Here is a 27482-nt window from a genome sequence, read left to right on the forward strand (position 1 = left end):
TACTCTCGAACTGCACCCCTCCCCCACCGTGTTTTTTGAAAAGAGAGCGGTGTCTGTGTTTCTACCCCCATGCTTCTTGGTGCTAAGTTGTGGGATACTCCGTTCCCATATTCTGCCGAGGCTGCCCTGCAGGGTCATGGGTTCCCTAAACGGAGCAACTGATTTGGGAATATGTTGAAAGGGAAACTGACCCACTCCACATCCGGAACTCACAAAGAATTACTGGATTGCAAGGAGAGGAGCCAGGGAACCGAGACGGATATTTCATCGCGTCTTGTGAGTTTGTAATGGGACATTTGCAAAGGGAATGCGGCAACAGACAAGAGCATCGCATTTCAAGTATTTTACTTTGAGAGACTTTTACAAACCTGAACATTTTGCATCGAATGGTATTTCACCGCAATGATGCATTATGGGAATAAGATGCTGGAAATTCCTCTATGACTAAGGCTATGCAGCGGAAACGCGTCAGAGACTATTTTGCATGTTGCCGCCCATAAGCCTAATAAATGTTCTTTACAATGCTACCGGTGCCTCGGCTCTGTTCTTCAGTGTGTTGGTGCTAAGTTGCGGGATACTTCGTTCCCGTATTCTGACAAGGCTGCCCTGCAGGGTCATGGGTTCCCTAAACGGAGCAACTCGTTTCGGAATATTTTGAAAGGGAAACTGACCCGCTGCACATTCGGAACTCACAAAGAATCACTGTATTGCAAGGAGAGGAGCAAGGGAACCGAGACGGATATTTCATCGCGTCTTGTGAGTTTGTAATGGGACATATGCAAAGGTAATGCGGCAACAGACAAGAGCATCGCATTTCAAGTACTTTATTTTGAGAGACTTTTACAAACCTGAACATTTTGCATGGAATGGTATTTCACCGCAATGATGCATTATGGGAATAAGATGCTGGCAATTCCTCTATGACTAAGGCTATGCAGTTGAAACGCGTCAGAGACTATTTTGCATGTTGCCGCCCATAAGCCTAATAAATGTTCTTTACAATGCTACCGGTGCCTCAGCTCTGTTCTTCAGTGTGTTGGTGCTAAGTTGCGGGATACTTCGTTCCCGTATTCTGCCGAGGCTGCCCTGCAGGGTCATGAGTTCCCTAAACGGAGCAACCCATTTGGGAATATTTTGAAAGGGAAACTGACCCGCTCCACAGCCAGGACTCACAAAGAATCACTGGATTGCAAGGAGAGGAGCAAGGGAACCGAGACGGATATTTAATCGCGTCTTGTGATTTTGTAATGGGACATTTGCAAAGGTAATGCGGCAACAGACAAGAGCATCGCATTTCAAGTATTTTACTTTGAGAGACTTTTACAAACCTGAACATTTTGCATGGAATGGTATTTCACCGCAATGATGCATTATGGGAATAAGATGCTGGCAATTCCTCTATGACTAAGGCTATGCAGCTGAAACGCTTCGGAGACTATTTTGCATGTTGCCGCCCATAAGCATAATAAATGTTCTTTACGCTACCGGTGCCTCGGGTCTGTTCTTCAGTGTGTTGGTGCTAAGTTGCGGGATACTTCGTTCCCATATTCTGCCGAGGCTGCCCTGCAGGGTCATGGGTTCCCTAAACAGGAGCAACTCGTTTGGGAATATGTTGAAAGGGAAATTGACCCGCTCCACATCCGGAACTCACAAAGAATCACTGGATTGCAAGGAGAGGAGTAAGGAAACCGAGACGGATATTTCATCGCGTCTTGTGAGTTTGTAATGGGACATTTTTGCAAAGGTAATGCGGCAACAGACAAGAGCATCGCATTTTAAGTATTTTACTTTGAGAGACTTTTACAAACCTGAACATTTTGCATGGAATGGTATTTCACCGCAATGATGCATTATGGGAATAAGATGCTGGCAATTCCTCTATGACTAAGGCTATGCAGATGAAACGCGTCAGAGACTATTGTGCATGTTGCCGCCCATAAGCATAATAAATGTTCTTTACAACGCTACCGGTGCCTCGGCTCTGTTCTTCAGTGTGTTGGTGCTAAGTTGCGGGATACTTCGTTCCCGTATTCTGCCGAGGCTGCCCTGCAGGATCATGGGTTCCCTAAATGGAGCAACTCGTTTCGGAATATTTTGAAAGGGAAACTGACCCGCTCCACATCCGGAACTCACAAAAAATCACTGGATTGCAAGGAGAGGAGCAAGGGAACCGAGACGGATATTTCATCGCGTCTTGTGAGTTTGTAATGGGACATTTGCAAAGGTAATGCGGCAACAGACAAGAGCATCGCATTTCAAGTATTTTACTTTGAGAGACTTTTACAAACCTGAACATTTTGCATGGAATGGTATTTCACCGCAATGATGCATTATGGGAATAAGATGCTGGCAATTCCTCTATGACTAAGGCTATGCAGCTGAAACGCACCAGAGACTATTTTGCATGTTGCCGCCCATAAGCATAATAAATGTTCTTTACAACGCTACCGGTGCCTCGGCTCTGTTCTCCAGTGTGTTGATGCTAAGTTGCGGGATACTTCGTTCCCGTATTCTGCCGAGGCTGCCCTGCAGGGTCATGGGTTCCCTAAACGGAGCAACTCATTTGGGAATATATATATATATATATATATATATATATATATATATATATATATATATATATATATATATACATATATATATCAAAACAAAACCCTTTCAGGCATAGAGTGACACATACATTATGCAAAAAAAGAAGGAGAGAACTCTGGGTAGTTCTCAACTTTAGGTGGAAAGCAGGTCCTGTTAGAGCACTCTCTACACCAGTGACAGTCTAGATCTGCTCACCTCAAATGTCTGTTTTTCTATCAAAGTCTTTAAGCATAGGATTAGCACAGTGCTATCCACGCCGAGATAGAAAAGGACAAAGGGCCATATGTATCATAGTTCGGTTTTGCGAATTCTAAATAGCGATTTTTAAGGAATCGCTATTTAGAAATCGCAAAACGGTATGTATGAAAAAAATCGCTTTTTTTTGCGATTCCTTAATCTTCCTTATTTGCGAATTCGCAAGTTGCGAATTCGCAAATAAGGAATAATTTCCCATTCATTCCTATGGGCCAGGAGGCCCATAGGAATGATTGTGAAATGCATTTCATTTTGAGATTCGCAATTTGCTAATCACAAATTAGATTGATTTCAAGGGTGCAGGGGTGTCTCAAGGACACCCTGCTGCACCCCTGAAATCAGCATGTGTGTGCATATGGCGCACATACATGCCCTATGGGCATGTATGTGCGTCACATGCCACATTAAAAAATGCCAACCACGGTTGGTGTTTAATCTTCCAAAATCCCATCACGTAACACCCCTTCTCAAATCTTTACACTGGCTCCCTGTCAGTGAACACGTCCAGTTTAAGCTTGCTTCTATCACCTTTCAAGCACGACTGGGCGTGGCCCCGGCCCTTATCACATCTGAGATCGTTCCCTATGTTCCAACTAGGGAACTACGCTCATCCACCCAATCCCTGTTGTCAGTCTCCCGTTTCCGGAGGAAGAAATGGGGAGGATCGAAGTTCACGACCCTTGCCCCAGTCCTGTGGAATTCCCTGCCTTTAGAGCTTAGATCTCTAACTCTTTACCCTCAATTCCGAAAAAAACTCAAAGCCTATTTATTTGCTAAATCTTTTAACTAGATCACTTGCTGTTTTGCTTTCTTTCCTCTTATTTTCTGTTACTCCTCCTCTGGGGATCTGTCTGTTGCAGCGCCATGAAACCGCTGGTGAAAGTGCGCTATATAAATATTTTAAAACTCAAACTCAAACTCAGTGTATTTTGAAAAGAACTCGCAATTTACCACCAACTGAAAGTTGGTGGTAAATTGCGATTTCTTAAGCTAAATTCGCTACAGTAAAATGCTTCATACATAGCATTTAAGGAATCGCAAAATTGCGTTTCCTTAAATGCTATAGCAAAATAAGGAATCGCAAATATTTGCGATTCCTTAAGATGCCATTTTTTGATACATATCAATAAATGCAAAACAGCCTTTTGCGATTCGCAAAGGCCGAAATTCGGCGAATTTCAGCCTTTGCGAATCAAAAAAGGCTTGATACATATGGCCCAAAGTCTTTTACCATTTCTACCGCAAAGTCTTTAAGCTTAGGACCAGCACAGTGCTGTCTTTGCCGAGCTGTAAAATGACAAAAGCCATGTATCACTTCAGGCACATTATTACAGCTTTGAATTGGTAAAATACCAATTCAAGCCAACCCGAAATGAATAAAAACAACTCCTGACACAGTGTTTCGCTCTAACTAGAGCTCTTCAGAGAGGTATAGTTTTGTCCAGACACAAGAGAGCACCCAATATAAGTCAAAACAAAACCCTTTCAGGCATAGAGTGACACATACATTATGCAAAAAAAGAAGGAGAGAACTCTGGGTAGTTCTCAAGTTTAGATGGAAAGCAGCTCCTGTTAGAGCACTCTCAACACCAGCGACACTCTAGATCTGCTCACCTCAAATGTCTGTTTTTCTACCAAAGTTATATATATATATATATATATATATATTCCAAAAGTCGCCGTTTTCTCTCCTGCTTCCCCCACAGAACAACGAAAAGGAGCGAGACCACAGCGTAGGTGCAGTTTCTTCAGTGATTTTATTTTGTGCCTAGAGTTTCAGCCTGCAATCCACCATGACGCGTTTCGCCTCAACAATGAGGCTTGATCACATAGCGTGCCATGGACACAAACAAGGGAATTTAAAGTGCAAGTGCTTAAGTGGATACAGCATACATTTAGTAAACAGTGAAAAAATACTACACGGAACTGGTGAAGGATAAAGGGCATAGTGCCCTACGGGTTCTAAAGCATATAAATGATGAATTAAGGGATGTTAAAACTCAAAACAATGCATATGAATAAATTCATATATTTACACTCTTTAAAATTTCCAACTCCACTTCGAGACTTTCATATATATACACATTATATTACACAAAGATCTCTTCATCATATGCAAATAAGTAAATACACTCTATATACAACATACTATTTTGGTTAATACCTTAAGAACCCAAAGTTGTCACTCCAATTCATTTCAAGAACCAAGTGTAGATCACACTGTTATAAAAATAATACCCATGTGGGCATAATCCAATACAGCACAAGCTCATAAATCCAATGTAGTAACGCACTAATAAATTACCCTTTTTAGGTTGCTGCAGATCAAAAAGTGTAATTGAGTGAAAGTGCTGGTGCTAACATTAAAAACATACTACAGATTATATCAGGCTGCAGAGTCAGATTTAAAAAAAAAAAAAATTCGAAACCCTTTCTGGGGGAACTCATCAGTAACTCATAATTTGTCCAGAGGTGATATGTAGGGTTTGTATACAGTAAATATAATGTGTTAAGAACAGGTTAACATTAACTAGAGGCAGGTGTATAAATCCTCACTAGCATTTAAACCTCCAGGATTCTTAGTGTTGAACTCAAGGATAAATCTAGTTTCCAATAGACGCAATTTGGTGTCCCTATTTCCCCCTCTTTTCAGAGGTAGAACAGAGTCAACAAGAAAGTACTGTAGGCTACTGGGGTCACTATTATGTACTGTTTCGAAGTGCCTAGCCACCGAGTAGGCTTGGTCCTTTCCAGAAATTGCCCTGAGGTGTTGTAAAATGCGCTTGTGGGCGGGCGGACGGGTACTGCCCACATATTGGAGTCCACAAGGGCACTGCAAGACATAGACAACTTATTCCGTCTTGCATGTGAGTCTCTTATTAATCACAAAAGGCTTTTCTGAAAAGGGACGTGAAACCTGTGTTTTGTTAATCCCGTGGCGACAGGCTTTGCACGTTTGGCACTTCTTGAAACCTGTAATGTGATCCATCCAGGATTTGGTAGGCTCTAATGTATTACTGACTAATGCACTGGCCAAGCTAGGGGATCTACGGAAAGTAAGACTGGGTTTATCAGGTACCAGGCTCCCTATGACTGGATCACCTTTAACCAGATTCCAATTCTTATTGAGGATTTTCCTAATTTGGGAGTGTTGGTTGCTGTAAGTGACAATGGCTCTGGATTGTATTAACTCATTGTTAACCTTCTCTGCAATTGGTCTGACTCTGGGTACTAGGGCTTCCTCCCTCGTAGTTTTTTTAGTGTGTTTAATCGCTCCATCTATTAGTGTACTACTGTACCCCCTATTCAGAAATCTGGTTTTACTGGCTTGCTGAGCCAGATCACATTCTAAGTCAGAACTACAAATTCTCCGTAGTCTTAGCATCTCCCCGTAGGGGATGCTGCGGATTAGATGTTGGGGGAGCTGGCTGCTGGCATGAAGTAGTGTATTACCAGCAGTCAGTTTCCTATGTAGTTTAGTTTGCAGAGTGTTGTCCCTGATGTAAACCTCTACATCTAAGAAAGTAACTCTCTCTTTGTCGATATGTGATGTAAACTGTAGGTTTAAGTTATTTGTATTAAGTTCTTTTACAAATTCCGTTGCCTCTTCAGGTGACCCCCTCCAGATCATGAACAGGTCATCGATATACCTTAAGTACAGCATTACCTTATTGCACATAGTCTCTTTATGTTGGTCCATGAGGACCCGCTCCTCCCACAGCCCCATATGCAAGCAGGCGAAGCTGGGGGAGAAGCAGGCCCCCATAGCCACCCCTCTCATTTGCTGGTATATTTGATTATTGAAAATGAAAAAGTTCTGTTCCAAACATAATCTTAGCATGCCAATAATCATCTTGTTGTGTTGCACACATTCTATTGGGCGCTTGTTAAGGTAATGCTCCACTGCTTCTATACCATCACAGTATCGGATTGATGTATATAAAGAGGTAACATCCATGGTGATAAGCAACAATTCATCATCCCAAACAATTGAGGCCAATTTGCATAAAAAGTCAGTGGTGTCTCTTACATAAGAGTCCAAATTCTTTACCCATTCTTGTAAGAAGTAGTCAATATAGCGGGAAATATTTTCCGTGGAGCTGTCTATGGCCGAAATAATTGGCCTCCCAGGGGGCATTAAAGCATCCTTATGCACCTTGGGTAGGAGATAGAAACTAGGAATGACTGGATGGTCTTTTTTCAAATATATATATATATACACAGTACTTTAAATGTGCCTGTACTCACCGGTACTGAGTACCAGCACTACAAAATTTCTGGCGCTTGAGTACCAGAACTTCTCTTTGTCCAAAGAAGGTACTGGTACTCATGGGGCCGTAAACCAAGTTCAGTGAAATTGGCATCAACACAAAAAAGCGTCTCACAGCTGACAATGAGTGGGTCTGTTTTCGTGAAGTACTCGGATCGAGTGCTGATCTGTCCTTATAATGTGCTAATTAAGCGGCGGCCCGTAGGCATTCATTCTGAGTTGGAAGGAAGTTTGGGAGGCCCGAGTCACACTGTGATTGCAGACACAGTGTCCACTCAGGCTCTGTGGCGACAATAGCCAAGTAGGTGTGTGGGCAGGGCCTGCTAACAGACATATCTCCTGACTCTCGGAAGAGAAGGCTTCCTGCTGGCATAGCCGAGTACAGCAGCACTTGTCTGGAGCCAGAGCTAGGAGGAAGGTGGTGACAGTGACCAGGGGCGGCTCTAGGCTCATGGTGGCCCTGGGCAGGTAGCGTGGGTAGGGGGCCCCGGAAGAGGCGGTCCGGATGGGGCGGAGCGCGGAGGCCAGTGAAGAGGGGGGGGGGCAGAGTGTTTGGAAGTGGAACAGAGCCGGAGGCCGACAAATCCCTGCCAGGGGCTGGCACGCAAATATGTATCCATCCTCAGAGGATTATCATATTGAGGATATATATTGGCATGGTGGCCCCTGGGGTTTGGTGGCCCTGTGCAGGTGCACAGCTTGCACATGCCTAAGGCCGCCCCTGCAGTGACGCTGTAGCACAGCAGTGGAAATCAAGGTTTAGTAATGTGGGCAGCAGCTAATTATGCCGAGATTCTTCTTGTGGTAACAGACAGGAAATGTCTCATTCAAAAGAAATTATCTTTTTTTCTAAAACAAATATACGCTGATTGTGTAATTTTGTGTAAGTGGAATGTTCTGGTTTCAGGATGCATACAGTACTATTTCACGTGTAGTGTGTATGCCCTGGAGGATGATAAGGAATGCTGGCTATTTGTGCACCATGTGTATTTTTGGTGTTAAGCCTACACAGAGTAAGATCATACCCTTGTCTTACTGTGAAAGCTGTTTGATATTGAGTAGAGATGAAGGCTGGTCGCCGAGTTGCTGGCTGTGCAAACACAAGAACTTGATCTTCACCATTTGAGCTCATTGTGTGATTCTGGGCGACTTGCTTTAGCTAACTGTGCCCCAACTCTTCAGTGAAGCTTAAAAATAGGCTAGGCATATGTACAAGCACTGTGCTTGAACACATCTTTACTTAGCGTTTGTAGTTAACTATTTGTGAGTTTCAGTAATTGCTGGGGCCTTGTCACAGTGGTTTGCAGGCTTCCAGATGTATTTCCCAGGTGCTTTCAAGTTGTGCATGAGTTTATTGCTTATGAAAGACCACAAATGGATGTTCTTGTTGCATCATTGTGGTTTTCTATTCACTCCATAAGTGTATGTGTTGTTGTTTCTATACAGCTATGTTGCAGGTGTAGTGTTAGTCATCATATCATACACTGCAGCTTAGCCCTCCAAGTTATGGGAAGACGTGGCTGATCTTTCCTATGAGTGTTTTGCACCGGATGTCCTTGGAATCGCTACCCAATAGACTTTAATTTGTGTCTACATTGACCTTTTAACAGCTCCAGCCATTGGAAGGTTAGGCGCATGGCAATGAGTAATGAGCTGGAATGGGGTGACATTGTAATTTGGCTGTTGGCTGCAGAATAAGGGCTGTCTAAAATGTGCCCCCAGGACAGGGGCTCACTTAACAGATATGCGAACACTGTACATAAACCAGCTTTGGACACATCTGCAGATCTGGCTTCAATGTACCAAGGCTTAAAAACACAGACAGTCACAAATGCTATTTACATGCATTGTACAATTACATGCTTTGCACACTTACATACATTGCACACTTATATGCTGCAAATGACATTACAGTTTGTCTTATGTACTTTGCTAATGTTAGGAAAAAAGTAGGAACTAGCATTGGCAAACCAAATAGGCCCCACTGTAGTGACCTATTGACCTTGTCAAAGTTTTAATTGCCACATAGTGCAGCATCCTAGATGCAGTGCAAAGTGGCTAAAGTTTTTTTTAAACTTTAATGGGACACCTTGTATGATTTTGTAGAAGTGCCAACCACTGCGTGTGCTCGCCTACAAAATTATGCAGTCGTTTTTTTTCTTTTTAGTTACTGATCTGTGTTGGATTGGTAACTAAAAATAAAATAAAAATGCAAAAGTGTTTTTTCTTTTAAAGCAAGCAGGAGTGGGGGAGAATGGAAGCAACATAGAGAAGGACAGTGGAACCGACAAAGCAACAGAGAAAGGGTGTGGCTTAACAGCTAGAGGGGCCAACTTTGAAGCAGAGGAACCAGGTTCGAGTCTTGGCGGGACACTCAAGCATCCTGTGATTCTGAAAAAATCACTTAATCTCCCTGTGCCTAAAATTGAATTTGTCTATCTGTAATACAAGTGGTGCTCATGTAAAGCGCTCTGATACCTTCGGGTCGAGCTGGCGCTTTATATAAAACTGCAAAAGAATAATAATGTAAGCGCTTCTAAAACACATGTACTAAATGCCCTTGGTGCGTGCACAAATGTCCCTGTGTGTTTTCTTGCATAAGTGAGTGCTGTCTGCAGTGTACAGCACTGCAGACATATAGTTTGAAACCCGACAAGCCCTGTATTACCACACTCAGCCCATGAAGCTCATGTGAAAGGGAGCGCTTGTAGCTAGTGCAAGGCCACTCTCTCTTCAGTGCAGATCTACTTTCTCAGCAGTGTTTCAACACAATTGTATTTTGTATTTCTCTCTGGGAAGGGTAGAAGTGGGTGAACCAACAAATTAACAAGGCGAGCAAAGTCAGAGCCGAACTAAGAAGTCTGGCTTGGCCTTAAAAGCTCATACATAAATCGAGCCCTGAAAACATTACCATTGAAATAAAAGTGTATTTTTTTCATGTGGAAGCATTTCACCTTGGTGCATAAGCCTATATTACAGCATTGAGAGGAGTGTGTGCTCCCACCATGAGGACAATGCCATTAGTGATCTAGAAAACAAGTCACTACTCAGGTCTAAATCGTATATGGCCTATTTTCATTTCATGAATAAAGCAACATTATAGTGTATTTAAATGTAACACAAGATGTGATTGCGCCGCACACATCTGGAACTTGTGCATTTGAATATACTATCATATGTGCTAACATAGAAAATGGAGGCTTGCTGAGATAAAATATTTGTCTGCTATCACACAATGTGGTCAGGTGGGGAAGCTGGGATTGACCCCAGAATTTCAGCTATGATTTGTGCAATTCAGCCTCTAGATGGCTTTGTCTTTCTTTCTCTTCTGTATTGCAATTGAGGTCCCTATTTTGTCTTAATTCTTTGCACATGAGATTAGAGTTTGGTTAGCAGGCACATGCACTATCACAGTTCAGTTTATTTTTGGCTTGAGGGTGCAAGAGCGCCTGGAACAGAGCTAGACACAGGCATCCTAGCTCAAGCTTCAGCAGCTTGCCCACCTCCAGAAAGAGGGAATCAAACTACAGCAGGCAAAGCTCTGCCGCATAGGAGGGGCTGGGTGATGTCTGAGTGGCAATGAGATAAGAGGGTTTACCATAGTTAAAACTTTCCAAAAAATGTTAAGAAAAATATCTTGTGCAAGTCATATGTGATCTATGTGTTGCACCATGAGAAGCCCACTTTAATGATAAATGTACCCTTTTATACGTATAAAGGAAATGGAATAATCAAAATATACCAGAAATGCTTTTGTATCATTATGCACATCTGCACACCAATTAAATCTCAATCCCATGAAATGTGTGCCCCTGGCCAGATCCCCCTGCACTACTCATAGCTCCGCCCCTGAAGCCCCGCCCCCTAGTCCACATCTCAATTTGGTGAGTACCTGCACTTATTTCTTTCCATTTAAAGCACTGAATATATATATATATATATATATATATATATATATATATATATATATATATATATATATATATATATATATATATATATATGTGTGTATATATATATACAGTGCTTAATTTGTAAAATATGAGGTCCAGGTGCTCAAATGTTTGTTGGAGGCCATACCCACTTCACCCAGCTCCACCCACTTTATCCTCTAGCTCCACCTACTTCCTCTATTGGCCCCACCCACACCCTTAACTGGCACTGCTGAAAGTCAGATGTAATACCCGATCTGAATTTCAGCAAGGGTGCCTTCCCCTGCCCTGTAAAAAATTTCAAAAATAGTAAATCAAAAGTGCATTTAAAGCACAATTTTGGAATAAATTTGCTAAAATGACTAATGCATTGAAATGGGACATGTGAAATATTCAATTGCTCCATGCACCAATTTGGGCAAAGAACAATTCTGGGGTAAATGTATGTCATGAGTTAAGCCAGCACACAAGCCCTAAACCGTGGAAATGTCGCACATAAGCATCCCGGCCAGGGCTAGGCCATAAACCAGGGAAATGTCACACATAGGCATCCTTAGTGGTCTTACATTCAAGAATCACCCGATCCCACTGAGTACTAGATGTTCCTTGCTGTTCCTGAAGTGTCTAAAGACTTTCTCCTAGATTTTCCCTTCATCCAAGGATCTGCCTTCTCTGTCAACGGCTGCAATGGAAGCCAAATCACAGTTAATGTCAATGCTGGCCTGCTGGTGGGATTTCAGATGTTTCTGGGTTTTAAGATCAGCGTATGGTCAGTGCTAGCCCATACCAAGGGATACACTCCCATCGGGGCTCAAGATCAGCTTATGGTCTGTGATAATCAAACAGTATTTAATGCTAGCCCTTACCAAGAGATCTGGATGCATCTGGGGAATAAGAGGAGCTAAAGGTCAAACAGGTACGGGTGAATCTAGGGGTCAAGATGACCAATGGTCAAAGCAGGTCCGTGCCGAGGAATACACATGCATGTGGGAGCTCAAGTTCAGCCAATGATCCATACCAGCCTGAGTGAAGAGCACAGGTGCATCTGGAGGTTTAATCTCAGTTTAGACAAATTCTAAACTGCAGAGAGAGTGCAGGGGGGGGGAGGGAGTCAAGGTAATCAAGCTCACTTTATTGTCAATGCTGAACTGTTTAACAGTGCAGGTGCATCGGCATGGGGACAAGCTCAGTTTACACCAATCATCATATGCAGAAGGGGGGGTCGGATGAAACTGGGGCTCAAGCTCAATTTATAGTCCATGCAAATCTGAGGAGAGAGTGCAACAGTCTGATAATTTGATTATCACTGCCTCCCCCTATTTTTCCATCGCATCTGCCTTTGGGGTTGGATTGGTGTTTAATCCTGCCAGCACATCATCCCCGTTTTCGAAATGTTTGTTGCAGGACAGGTTCACTAACCCCAACAGGAGTGAAGACCAGCCCATGTGAGCGTTCGCCTATATGAAGCACCTACTCAAGCGAGTTAAGCACGATATTTCTCAGACTGCTTCACTGACTCCTTTTGCTTTTGTTTAATGGTACTGCAAGTCCATACGAAGTAGAAACTCCTCATAAGAGCACCAGCTGAGTTGGTCCAAAACAGGAGAAAAGTGCCCTGACAATGCTTTAGACAACAGCTCACTAAGGAGACTCCAGACTGAAAAACTTGACAGACTAAATACCAAAGGAACCATAGCATGGGTGTGACACACTTGCATCAGGCATGTTCTTCTCCTCTGGAAGAGATAGGAAGTTCGAGGACTTGGCAAAGCCAGGCTCTTCCTAGGGTGTTTTTTTATGAAGAATAATTTCAAAGCAATGGTAAATGTTGCCACCTGCCTATCCACCTTCTGCAGGGCAGCCTAATTCGCTCATGGCCCAGCCTACCCATATGGCTCACTCACTGTCAATATAAACAACGCTTTCAGAGAGACACTACTATAGAGGTAAAACTGGTTAGAGAAATACTGTTTGAGAAGTGAGACTAGGGGTTCTCTAGGGTCATCCCTTCACGGGCACACATTTGGTTGTCTTCCCTCCAAAAGAAGATTTTCACTCCAATGGTTCAGTTATTCACGTTTTTTTATTTCATTAGATTTATGTGATGTTAATCTTGAGTATAACTTGTTATCCTTCATTCAATAGTTCACATATACTTATACTTCAGACATTGTCATTGTAAAGCATCCAATGCATTTCGGGCATTATAAGACATGCCCTTCATCAGGGAAATCGACACTGCAAAACGTAATAACATGCCCACTTTTTGCGAGCGCCCCACTAGTTGATGCTTACGATCTTACAGAACTGCTCTGTTCTATTTTTTCAGAGTCCATTGCAATCTTAGCGAACCAGTCATGTAAGTGACGCCACGTTACTTTGATCACTCTGCATGCACACCATTATCACCTTCCACAGTATGATTAACACTGAACCTTTTTAGATCGTTGTTTGTCGTTTGTTTATCAATGTGCATAATGGCTTGATGTAATTTCATGATGTACATTACATATTACTTTACCCTACAGTAACAGCATTTTATTACGTTTTGCAGTGTCGATTTCCCTGATGAAGGGCATGTCTTATAATGCCCGAAATGCATTGGATGCTTTACAATGACAATGTCTGAAGTATAAGTATATGTGAACTATTGAATGAAGGATAACAAGTTATACTCAAGATTAACATCACATAAATCTAATGAAATAAAAAAAACGTGAATAACTGAACCATTGGAGTGAAAGTCTTCTTTTGGAGGGAAGACAACCAAATGTGTGCCCGTGAAGGGATGACCCTAGAGAACCTCTAGTCTCACTTCTCAAATTATGTTCTGTTGACGTCGTTGGACCCTCGACGCCACCTTCCGGTGCACCATAAAATTTGATTTAATACCAAAACCACAGTTCCACTAACCAGCTGTGCATTTATCCAATCCAGTTACTTTAGAGAAATACTGTCACATATAAATATCTGAATAGAAACCTAAACAATATGGTAACATCAGAAAAATCCCTAAAGTAAAACTGCTGCAGCAAATTCTTTCAAACTGAAAATGTATTTCAGTCTCTCCCCCCTAACTCAACCAGTGCTAAACCTAATCCAGTCCCCAGCATTAAAATGGAACCTACGGCTAACTGTTGCGCACACACAGCTGCTTATGGCACCCCAAAAAGCTGCTAGTTGGACAGGATTTATTGCTTTACTTTTTTCAGCTCGGGCTTTTTTCTATTTATTTAAAGCTAGCATTAAAAGGATGATTGCAGTATTTTCCTGATTCTCGATCATTTGGAATTCTCCCAACACTAGTTTTAAAGGTAGGGTGAGGTGATGTGCCAGGTATGTATGTACAAAGACTTGGGCATCATTAGTGCCTGCCATGCCAGTAATCTTGTAGTCGACACCTTGCCTTAATTTCTACCAACACGTTGCATGTTGGAGTTCATGTTTGAATGAGGAATGGTTTCTAGTACATTGTTCCATCTAAAAGTTGTGTGTGAGTGGGGCGAACAACATTCTAATTTTACACCCACAGTTTCTGCACTAACATAGCTTTTCTGGTAGAACTAAAATAGCGAGTGCATTGCAAATTCAATTTTATGGCAAAACAGTGGTGAAAATAAGTAACATCCATTCTTTGTTGGGAAATCACACTTCTGTGCTACAGTCAGTATTTCACATGACTCAATATCCTTCAGAAGTGAAAGGTGGGGGCTTCTGAACATCATTTTGGAGCTCGATTGTAAAATGCAATCTCCTAAAAGTGGGCCCACGCAGCCTTACTATGCCTTTCATTTCACTGAGAAAAATAAGCACTTCTTCTAGTGCCACCACGCAGAAGATCCGCCTCTGAGGAGGCGACTTGACCGTGAAGGTTCAGGTCAACCTAGAGAGAGAGTTCTTCTTTCCCTCTCACCACCCGAAGAATATCCTGTTCACTGCTTAGGGCCAGTGCATACGTACAGTAAAGTGAGGCTGAGGCAGCATCCTTACCGTGCACCATTAGATTGTGCCACATTGCAAAAAAGTGCAAATAAAATGTGTTTTTGCTGGTGGATGTTGGAGCGAGCCAACTGCAAAATCCAGTCCTGCAATGTTGACAGCGCCGTTTCGGTCAACTGACTGGTTTCTGTCCAGTTCCTGGAAGTAGGGTTCTGCAGAGGTGGGCGTGTGCATCCTTCCCTTAGACTTCTCTCTAGCCTGCTGGTGCATTCCTAACCCTGGAACGAACGGGCATGAGACTGGCCTATGTGCTGGCACCATTTGATGCAAGTAATCAAAGTGACCTCCTACAGTGACATTTAGCAGCAGTAAGCTATTACACAAGGGAGAGAATTGACGGCGGTCATTTAGACTCTACGGGTTATTATGCTAGTTAGTTGTTCCCATTATTTCTTTTTTTTCTTTGCACTGCTCCTGTCTAGAAACTTGAAATGGTGTTCACTCATATTTTGTGTGCTCTGCTCCCACCAACGTGTATCAGATGATCGAACAGTGAGAGTAAAACTTTTTTTTTAAATCAATTGAAACAGTGCCGGTACCACTGATGGGCATTGTTCCCCATTAGCACTGGCATCTAATTGGCAACAAATAGCTCACCACCTGGTACCTGCTGTAAAGTGTGATTTTCATTTGTGCCAGACATTTTTTGCACTCACACTTTAAACTGGAATCTCAGTAATGCGCAAATGTGCATTGCTAGTGCTAACACATTTCACAAGCCGCCCGCTGCGCTATAAGCTCGGAATGGAAAGGTGTACGTGTCAGCAGGTGAACACGAAAGGGTTCATTCTTACACCACACCTGAGGTAAACCGGCAAGCACGATGCTAAGGGCCCGATGTAGGTAGCCCTTTACCGATCCGAAACGGCCGAAAATACCGATTTTCGGCCGTTTCCGATCGGTAAAGGGCTACCGAGATATAGGGGCACATTTTCGGTAATTTTACCGAATCGGTATCATTACCGAATCGGTAAATTTACCGATTCGGTAATATGTACCGAATCGGTAAAATAATTACCGATTCGGTAATATTTACCGATTCGGTAAAATTACCGAAAATGCTATGTAGGTAGGCAATGTACCTACTGCACATGGCTTACAGAATCGGTATTTTACCATGGAATACAAATCCATGGTAAAATACCGATTCCGGTGTGCATGCACATGTGTGCATGCACACCTATGTCATGTGACAGGCAGACCTGCCCTTAGGGCAGGTATGCCTGCCACATGGCCCCCGAACCTTTTTTGGGGGTGCTAGAGGGTGTCAAAGTGACACCCCCTGCACCCTTGTGAAATTCGGTATTTACCGATTCGGTAAATACCGAATCGGTAAAGCCTATTGATTCCTATGGGCTTTGAAGCCCATAGGAATCAATAGGCTTTACCGATTCGGTATTTACCGAATCGGTAAATACCGAATTTTACCGATTCGGTAAAAGGGAACATCTGGATTCCCTACATACCAACCCCTCACATTTACCGAATCTTAATTACCGAATCGGTAAAATTCGGTAATTTTCGGTAATTAAGATTCGGTAAATGTTACTTACCTACATCTGGCCCTTATTGTCTTGCTTGCCTAACACAGTGGTCGTTTTTTCCGTTTCGATGCTTGTCTTCCAGGGATATTACATGTAGGCCTCGCCCTCTCATCGGGTGACCCAGTGGAGTCTTTCTATGTGCAGGACAGTGTCTCTTCGACTTTAGACATGTCACTGACTGCAGGTGACGCTGCTGCGAGTTCATGAGTCCTTCATTTTGGAGTCCCTTTATGAAAGTTTCCATCCCATGGTGCTGCTCTCAGACCCCTTTAACTCTGCCGCGCTAAACACTGCTGCGCCTTGATTCCATTTCCACCACAGAGAAAGCAACCAGAAAGAGGCGGGATAAGAGTTATTATACCAACCAAATTAGATTTGTTTATAAGCAGTACCGGCTCAATGAAGACTGCTAAATATAAGCACGGAGTGCATCAAAACAACAATGGGAGAGTAGAAACCCAGTAAGTAAACTGACAGATAAGCAGATTAAAACCAAACAGTCTGACGTGTGGGTGGGCAGGATCTTTACAACTTTATCAGGGGTTAAGGCCCGAAGGGCAGGCCCTGCCCTTCCTTTCAGTCTCCTGAACTGACTAGTGCGCCTCCTGCACACATTACCCCACCCGGCGCCGGTCACATTCTTGCTCGGGCCTCAGTTCAGAACCCCATTATAAATAATCATATATACAGTACAGTCCCCACGCTCGACAAAAAGCAGTGTTGGATAGTTTTTTATTTTATTTGTACTTACAGTTTTACTTTAGCGGTGGCACTGCCTTTATTACTTAGAGGCCTGCTAAATGCTTCTGTTTCAAATACAGTGCTCGCCTCAACGTCGTGCTGAACTCTGGCGGCAGTGACTCATCCGATGCGTGTGTGCCGGACGTGTCGTGATCACGTGGAATTTAATTTAAAAAAAGATTACGCAGGCTGTCACAGACTGCCCCTTTCCCCACATGACCAAATACAGCCCCAATCATTGGCCCGCCCACTGGCAACACAACCGAAGCAAGCCAGGCAAATACGAATTGATGACCCATGAAGTGAGTTCCTCTGGCGCGCATAGCCCCAACCCTCGCAGCAAAGCCCTGCCCAGTGCCCTGGCCCCTGCAACAACACAACACTCAACTGCGTCCCGCCCACTGGGGCCCTGATTCGCGCCGCGGCCGGGAACTCTTGAAGAGAGAGTAAGAGTAAGAAATCACTGGGATCAGGCACGTCACGTGACATCACCGTGACCGCCAGCAGTAAGTACTGCATACATCATCGATCGAAGACCTGGTCAGTGAGTCTGAGTCAACAACAAGTTTGGCACGGTGCACGCAGCTTGCACTACAACACTGACAGCAGTACTATCACAGCAGCAACCACCAGTCAGTGCTCAGTGACACGCACTAGTCACGACTTCGGACTTAAAAAAATCAAATTCTAAGGCAGAAGGACAGGTGCACTTAATGCCGCGTGATAGACCCGGCCCCCATAATTAAGTGCCGGTGCTGAGCACCGGCAAGCTCCGGCTCAAATTAAGCCCTGTATATATATATATATATATATATATACATATATATATATATATATGTACATATATATATATATACTACCTACTGGCGGTCGCCAGTAGGTTTTTATAGTTAGGACCTAGTTTCTATAGGAAATCCACAACATTCTATTTGAAATAACTTTGGCGCCGGTGGACGAATCTTAGTGAATTTCTCCATGAAAATGGCCTGCTTGGTTCTGCTCCTTCCCTGAAAGTTTGGGGTTGTTCCTCAAGCGGGGGCCGAGAAAAAAGGGGGGTCCCAAAATGTGTTTTCCCCATTTAATTTTCCATAGGGACCTTTAGCCAGGGCTACAGCCCGAACGGCTGAACGGAATTACAAGAAATTTGGCAGAGACGTAGAGTTCTGTTTGCAGATTGTGCTTTTTGTTAAATGATGTAAATCCGTCCAGTAGTTTCTGAGAAAATTGCAAGTAAAATTATAGCGATATCTAGAGTAGGAGTTCAGTACGTGTACTGAAATCTGTTCAATTACAAGCGTGAGCTGCATGCTGATTGGCTGTGAACTTTCTCTCAACACTCGAAACCAGGAAGTGTTGACGGCCATCTTGTGCCTCGCTAGAACCGAGTCACAAGAAAACAGTAAAACAAAGTTGAGAAATAAAGGAAGGGGGTAGGGTAGAGACATTCTGACCCTCTAGGCTTGCTCAGGGGGTCGTACATGGGTGTTTAGGCTCTATTTTTTATTTTATTTCTTTTAAAGAAAAATCACGGCGCACGTGCATGTAAATACCTACAATTACGAGAAGGAGCTGCATGCTGATTGGCTGTCAATACTCCAAACCAGGAAGTGTTGGCAGCCATGTTGTTTGTCGGAAGAGCAAAGTCACAAGAAAACAGTAAAACAAAGTTGAGAAATAAGGAAAGGGGGCAGGGTAGAAACATTCTGAGCCTATAGTCTTGGTCAGGGGGTGGTACATGAATCTTTAGAGTCAATTTTTATATTTTTTTAAATAAAAAATGGCGGGGTACTCGTGCAGTACTTGTACGCGGTGGAAAAGGTGAAAAAAAAGTAGAAGTCCGTTTTATTCATTAGGTCCCGGGGGGCAAATTACGGGGGCAATTTTTCTGCATAATGGGGGCTTGTAAGGTGCTCCGAGCACTGAGCAACGGCACTTCTCTGGTTTTATTTTGAAGTATGCGGGGGGTTACGGTCCTACTCCCTGCAGTCTCGGGGAGCGGCACCACTTGGGTCTTTTAAAAAAATATATGTTTTGAGCTCTCCCTCCCTCTCTCACCGTACACGTCGCGGGGAACGCCGCCTTTCTGGGGCAGTGATTTGTAAAATGACTTTCCAGCTCCGGGTACCTGCATTGTCTGGAGTGTTTTATTAATGTTGGGAGGGTGGGCTTGATAATATGTCCTTGTTAATTCTCATAGAAGTAAAACACAAACAATTGAAGAAGGGTCTGAGGGAAATTTAAAGACCTGCCCAGTTCGTATCCCCCTAACTGTAATCCTAACAACAAAAGAACCGGGGGTCTATAACGGAGCTTCAAGTACTCCGAGCTGCTGCAAAACTCCTACATAAGTGAGTTAGGCGCTAATAGAGCTATATAAGTCTCTATATCAGAATGTGTGCCAGGACAAACCTGTCAAAGGACCTACTGAGATTGTTGGTAAGACCCGTACAGAGATGTGTTGGATTCCCATCAAATAGGTATGTAGATCAAGTGTTCTCATTTGGTCATCCAAAAATGGGGTGGTATGTCTCTCGATCAATGAGACCCATCCATCGCCTTACTCAATTGGGTCGCACCATCAATCGCTAAGGTACCCATGAACAAATGATAAAGATGGGATCGAGTGCAGTGCAAAAATCAAAAGATGTGTGAGTTAAAAACAAGGGGTAAAAGGATCAATAGGCGAAAAACTATAATGTAATTTGTCCTTTCCCTCAAACAAACAAGAACAATGCAGAGGAAGCAGTCTAAACATATAACTGCATTTACAAGGCCAACATGTTTCAGCCGGTAGGGACATGATCCCATGGCTTTCTTCAGGGCCAGAGTTCTAAGCATTAGCTACTGCATACATAAAGTGAACGTAACGACAATCTGTAAAGGATATACATAAATAGTCCAAAATCGTGTTCCTCTGTACCAAACGGTGTCTCTTACATCTGAATAGTACAGGGAGTATACCTCACCTCTCCTGGAACCCAGCTCAGGAAAAAGGAGGCCCCGCTCTGTCCGGCGTTGTCTCATTGCAGGACCCGAGCTTCGTGGGAGGCCAACAATCTCAGTAGGTCCTTTGACAGGTTTGTCCTGGCACACATTCTGATATAGAGACTTATATAGCTCTATTAGCGCCTAACTCACTTATGTAGGAGTTTTGCAGCAGCTCGAATTCTCATAGAAGTCCAGGTTCAGTTGTTAACAAGGGCTTCTATGGAAAATAACAAGGCCGTAATATGAAGCTCATTATTCCTGTTTTATCGGCAGTTTCCTGCCAATAAAATGGCGATAATTTTAACACCAGTCCTTGATAATATGCACCTAAGTTTACTAGTCAAAAAAAGAGCAATGGTCCATATTATTAACAAAAGGAGATACATTATCGTCGCTTTTAAAGCAGCGATAATGGGCTTGATAATATATCCTTGTGAATTTCAATAGAAGCCCTGGTTAATACTAGAACCTGGGCTGCTATGGGAATTTACAAGGGCCTGTTATCAAGCCCATTATCGTCGCTTTATCAGCAGTTTCTTGCCGATAAAAGCGGCAATAATGTATCGCCCTTTAGTGATAATATGGCACTGACGGGCATATTATGAAGGACCGGTGTTAAAATTATCGACGTTTTATGGGCAGGAAACTGACTAAAACCGCGAAAATGGTCTTGATAATACGCCCTTGTTAATTCTCATAGAAGCCCATGTTGTGGTGTTAACATGGGCTTTTATGGGAATTACCAAGTGCGTATTATCGGAGGGAGTTGCGATGAGACAGGCGGAGCGGGGGAGGGGCAGGGTGGGGGATGATAAAGAACGGAATCTGGATGATTGTAGGTAAGTAAACAATTAAATTAATCAAACGAATTTCGGGCCACATTATCAACAACATAAGGTTATACATTCTCGCCACTTTTATTGGCAGGAAACTGCCGATAAAGCAGCGATAATGGTCTTGATAATATGCCCTCGTGAATTTTCATAGCAGCCCAGGTTAACACCAGAACCTGGGCTGCTATGGGAATTTACTAAAGCCTATTATCAAACCCATTATTGCCGCTTTATCGGCAGTTTTCAGTCGATAAAAGCGGCGATAATGTATTGCCTTATGTTGTTCATGATGTGCCGATTCGTTCCGTGCCCTGCATGGCATTTTGCGATGCAGGGCACGTTAGGAATTTCGGGGCATATTATCAAGGACTGGTGTTAAAATTATCAACGTTTTATCGTATTCGTATTGTATGCTGAGAATGATTAGCAGTTGAAACTATGGTGCGGTCACTCTCTCACTGTCAAATGAGAGCACAGGGCGAGCTATGAGAATAGTTAGAAGTAGTCAGTTATTGGAGATCCGATTCAGCTGTGTGTCTTATTGTGCGATGTTAGGCAATGCTTACATGATTACGGAAACTGAGCGTGTGGTTTGATTAAAAAAAAGTTGTGTTAACTCCTCTGCATGGGAAGCTGGATGTTTCCATCTGGCTGTTGATTTCGACCTTGAAAGCAGAGTCAACCAAATGAGTCGTATAAGAGCCCTATTGTCTCAAAAAGAGGTTGCTCTTACATCTGCTAGAGAAACATTTGTCCGTCATGTAGCAAACACCCGCACAGAAGTGTATGCTTTGTTAAATACAGACGTGCCGTGGAATTTTAGGGAGTTAATTTGGACTATCTTTAATGCGTCCTAGAGTAGGGGGTTAGCTTACTTTTTTTAAATTATAAGAATTGGTCTTGTGACTTCTGTAGAAAGTATATTTGGTGTTTTGTTGGTGTTTTTTCATTGCATTTTTTGTAGTATCTTTGGTGAATTGTGCTTAATTGTCACATTAGTTGCCAGTGTGCTTGTATTAATTTGTTTACTTAAAAATTGATGCACATCTTGCAGAAGACGACTGCTTAGTTACTATGGCGCGCTGCCTCTCGAACGTTGAGTGCAGCTTATGGATTATCGTTTCGATTCTGCTTTTTCACATGCGTTCAGCCTGTCTTCCATTGCCTGAGCTGTGATTTCGAATGGGCCCTGGATTTGTGTCTCTGCAGTACGGTGTCTCACAACGCGGATTACGACCAGTTGATGAGTCCTTTAGTGGTTCATGACGTGCTCTGTTCTGGCCACGGGACTATGGCCTTAGCAGCGACATATGGAATAATGGGACGTTGGAATGTTTTTGCAGCTGTGCTTGAGTTCTTGGCAAGCAGTTATATTGAAGATGACCCGTGTTTTCCTCTGATGGTGATAGAGGTTCAGGTGGTTGAGGAACATGTATGTTCATTCTCACTATTGAATTGGATGGCTGAAATGTTTTCAGATGAGAACAATGACATCCTGTTGGAGGCTGTTGCTGCATACTGTGCTCACATGCTGTTGGATTAAGACTCTTTGGTTTTTCTGCGTATTCTTTATTTTTTAGCTACTGCTTTCTATCAAAGAGCGAATAACTTTTTTGGGGAAATGTGAACTTGACTTAGGCTTGGACTCTGCGTTCCTAATTCGCCCACGTTTATATCACGAGCTTTGATGAAGAAAGGGTGCCGTGGGGCTGAGGCTTTCACTCACACCCTGTTAAGTTAATATGGGATTATTAGAAGCTTACACGCTATTTTTACTTTCCTGCTCTGCTTTGCACGTGGCAAATACTTGGGATATTGTTTAGAGAAGGCTGAGTATTTTGTTTTATATGAGAATAATTTGGTATGCTAGATTTGTAAAGTGCCTCGCTAGTGTGGGTGTGTACAGTGAGAGCAAGGAACATCAAAGTTATCTTGAATACTGTGTCTGTTCAGAATGATCCTCGGAAGTTCGAGCCATAATACATATGTAGTTGTGTCCACCTTTGACACTTGGGCTTTTCATAATGCATTGTGGAGGCAAAGTACACACAGTTGAAGAACATTCATAACTTGATAGTTTGTGGAGCACTGAATGTGATGTATTACTGCTGAGTACCAGAGGTATGGGTCTGACCATGTAATCCTATGAGACTTTCTGTAGTTATAAACTAATCTGCTAGGTAGGGAGGGTGAAATGTAGATATATTTTAAATGTGTTTACCTTTAGTATTAAAGGATTCTTTTTCCATTTGTATCTTATAGAATAGTAACAATGCTGACAACCTTGTTTGTGATAATATGTTTGGTTGTATTATCTAAGGTACTGTGCATGAGATTTTGGCGTTAGAAATAAACATTTCACGTTCTTTATTTACATCTTGTATTGGACTGGTGTAAGAGTATAATGAAAGAGTGCTATTGTTATCCACGTTACTTCATGTAATCTAAGTGGCATGTTCTGGGTTGACTAGTCATTGGTGTTTTTGTTGTAGGGCAGTGATTCCCAAACTTTTGACTCTTGAGTACCCCCCATAGAGTCACCACTGGAAGCTGGGGACCCCCAAGCAATTTGTCGGATTTAAATTTCAAACATTAAAACCGTATTTCGGAAAAAAATTAACACATATGTGTACACAAAACAAATACTCAAATTACTAATGATTTTAGTGGCATATTTACAAGCCCCTATCACCATGGGAACATCACTTTCTGAGAGTTTTCTGTGGCGATAGGGGCTTTGCCTTATTTACAAGGCAACGTTAAGCCACTTAACGTGGCTTAACGGTCCCTTGTAAATAAGACTTCCTTTGACACAAAGCTTAGCATGAAAGAGGTTGGCAGTGCGTGTTATGGTGGGTGTTTCCTCTGTGACACCCATTGATTTTGACGCTGCCGCCTATTTACAAGAGCAGCGTAAATGGGAAGCAGGGCCAAAATTAAGGCCAGGGAAAACCTGGTCTTAACTTGGCGAAACAGTGAGAAATGCTTCATTTATCCTCGTTTTTGTAAAACGCCTTGGATTGTTTATGTTCAGGAAGGCGACCCTTTCTGCACATAAACAATCTTTAAAAAAATGACATTTTCTAACTTCCATGTGTGATGCATTAAGCAGTACACATAGAAGTGCGAAAATGACATTTCAATATTGTTTATGTGCAGGAAGGGGGACCTTCCTGCATATAAACAACCTTCCCCTAGTAAATGTAGCGCCAGTGCAGGGGAAAGGCAGGGCGGCACCATATTCTTGTAAATATGGTGCAGCCTTGCTTTTCAGAAGTAGTAAAGTGTGTTGTTAAGCCAAGGAGGCTGGTCTGGAGATGCATAAACCTAAGGAGTGCTGGACTGGAGAAGCACAAACTCAGGATTCAGAACATAACACAGTGGTTAGCATTGGCTTCAACAATAAAAATGTATTTCCACCCAAAGAAACCTTTTTAGAAGCATCAGGATACTGAAAGACTGAAAAAAGCATGTCACTAACGTGTACCTTGTAGTGTGCAAGCAGTTGTTTGATAACAGTTTTTTGGTCGCTGTGCTAGATTACGATTGTCACTTATGAACTGCAGTGTAACAAAAGAATCTGTGTGACAAAAGCAGTAATCCACTAACCGATGCATATCAAATACTGTTTTTTAAAATGTATGGTACACCTCTTTGCAGAGGCATATTAACCCTCTGTGTTACATTAGTTCAGTCACAGCTGTCACTGGACAAAACTCTCATGTCTCTCCAGCAGGGAACTCAATCACTGTTGTTATCTTCACATTTTTATTGTTCTTTGAAAACTGGTAATTAAACAAGATACTTTGCAGTGCTTTTAAAACTGCTGCCTGCGGACGCCCTGGGAATGAGTGAGGGACTCATGGGGGTCCGGGGACCACAGTTTGGGAAACACTGCTCTAAGGCGAAGACCCAATGAGTCACTGATTGCTAGTCCGGTAGGTTGTTTGTGTAGTAAGGTGGCTTTTGAAACACTGCAATACACTGAGGTCCTAAGTCTTTATGCACAGTTTTGTGTATTAGCAGAATTCCTGGAACAGTAGTTACAACAAAAAGGCTCGATAAAGGGCTTCACTTTGAATATGAATATAAAATAGAAGAATAGTTGATAATCACATTTAAGGCATGCAGCAATTAGATGTGTGTATGTGTGGATGATGTGTACATTGTGTACACAATACCACTCAGTGCCACATAATTACACACCACATATTTACACTCTACTGAATGCAACACACACTACCCATATTACCCCTCAGTACCACATAATTACAAGCTACATAAGTACACTGCACTCAATGCAACATACACTCCAAATACCACTCAGTGCCACATAATTACACGGCACACCATTACACTCTACTGAATACAATATGCACTCCCCATATTACCACTCAGTGCCATATAATTACATGCCTTATACTTACACTCTACTCAATGCAACATAAATACACTTTATCTATCTGTCTATCTATCTATCACCCTTCTATCTGTCTATCTTTCTATCACCCTCACTCTATCTATCTATCACCCTCACTCTATCTATCTATCGCCCTCACTCAACCTATCACCCTCCCTCTATCTATCTATCACCCTCACTCTATCTATCTATCTATCGCATCACCACAGCATCACTCAGCACCACCAGAGCATCACTCAGGGGTACCACAACATCACTATGCGCTACCACAGCATCACTGAATGCCAAAGCATCACTTGTCGCCACCACAACATCACTCCGCACCACCACAGCATTAATCTTTGCAACCATTCAACAACTGGTTCAAATATGTTCTCTCAATGTTTCAAGCTTCATTACAAATGTCACAAAAATATGTTAATAGTTCTTGGATTTTCATCACAATAAAATACAATGAACATAATCTTCAAAAAAGTTATTTACAAAAGCTATTGCCATTATAAATTACAATAACTTTTAAGTATTAATTATAAAAAAAATAAAAGCCATTTTTATTTGTAATATCAATACATCTAAGTCACGTAAATACAACACATATTGCATTACAAATGCTATAGGTGTCACATTTGCGAAAGTTAAAACTATTGGCATTGTAAATGACAAAGCTATTCAATTCACTATTTTCCAAACCAACACAACACATAAATAAAAAATGTGTCATTTAGAATACCAAAAGCTCAAACTTATCTAATGCGAGACCTATTGCATTGCAAATGCTTGTTCTAGGATGTGAGTTATCGAGTGAAGGCAAAATCCTGGCAGCAAACTTTCTAGAGAACTGTGGCTGCTGCAACCTCCAAAAACGTTGAAAAACCTACAATCGATTCTAGGTTTCCTAAATTTCGGAAGAACTTACATTCTAAACTACGCAGAAAGGGTTAAACCTCACTAGAAATTAATCAAACCTGATTTCAAAATATTTAATTGGACACAAAAACACACAGAAATGTTGTGTTCCTTCGAAACAGACATGTTAGCAACAAAACATTTGCAAACACGCGAAAACGTACGCAACTTAGTGATCCTAATCATTCCAGGACAATGCGGATTCACGTACTTAACTTTTAACAAATGTGAAAAAGTACCAATAGCTTACAAATCGAACTTGTACACAAAAGCAGAAATGAAACTCACTTCTACGGAAAAAATTCTGACAGCGGTTCAAACTGCAGTAGAAAAAGAGAGAGCCCTCGCACAGGGTAAGCGCATTATGGTTGTTACACCAGTACCTGCCTTAGAGGCAATGACATTTGAAAGCACAAGCTTTTCGACAATATGAACAAGAATGTCCTTTGCCTACTGAAATGATGCCTCTGGAGCAGTATGAATGTTTACTTTATACTGACGGATCAGCACAGCAAGCTATGGGGGGATAAACAAGCTTATAGTGCTGCATGCGTGATCGTTAAAGGTCGTTGGCGCGATGGCAAATTCCGACCGATGGTCACTAAAACTCAATCTCTAGGAGATTGTACAGCTCAGCGAGCTGAACTACAAGCATTCAAGGTGGCGCTTGAAAATACCAATCGCAAATTCCCCACACTCATAGAGTGTGATTCGTATTATTGTGTTCAATCTTACAATGACTACTTGGAAAACTGGATTCAAAAACGTTTACAAGGATGCAAAAGGTGGCACAATCAAGCATAAGTTGCTTTGGGAACAAGTAGTTCAATTACGACAAGGACTACAAAATGCTCATGTGATACATACACTGAGTCATCAACGTGATGGCGTTCACGTTGCAGGGAATTCATTGGCTGATGAAGCCGCGAAGGCAGATGTGCAAACGTTTACCTGGACCACTGCAGTCCCTTACAGAAGGACGGTAACTATAAATATATATTG

Source organism: Lissotriton vulgaris, chromosome 7 (assembly GCF_964263255.1).
Source record: "Lissotriton vulgaris chromosome 7, aLisVul1.2, whole genome shotgun sequence".
In the NCBI taxonomy this organism is placed as follows: domain Eukaryota; kingdom Metazoa; phylum Chordata; class Amphibia; order Caudata; family Salamandridae; genus Lissotriton; species Lissotriton vulgaris.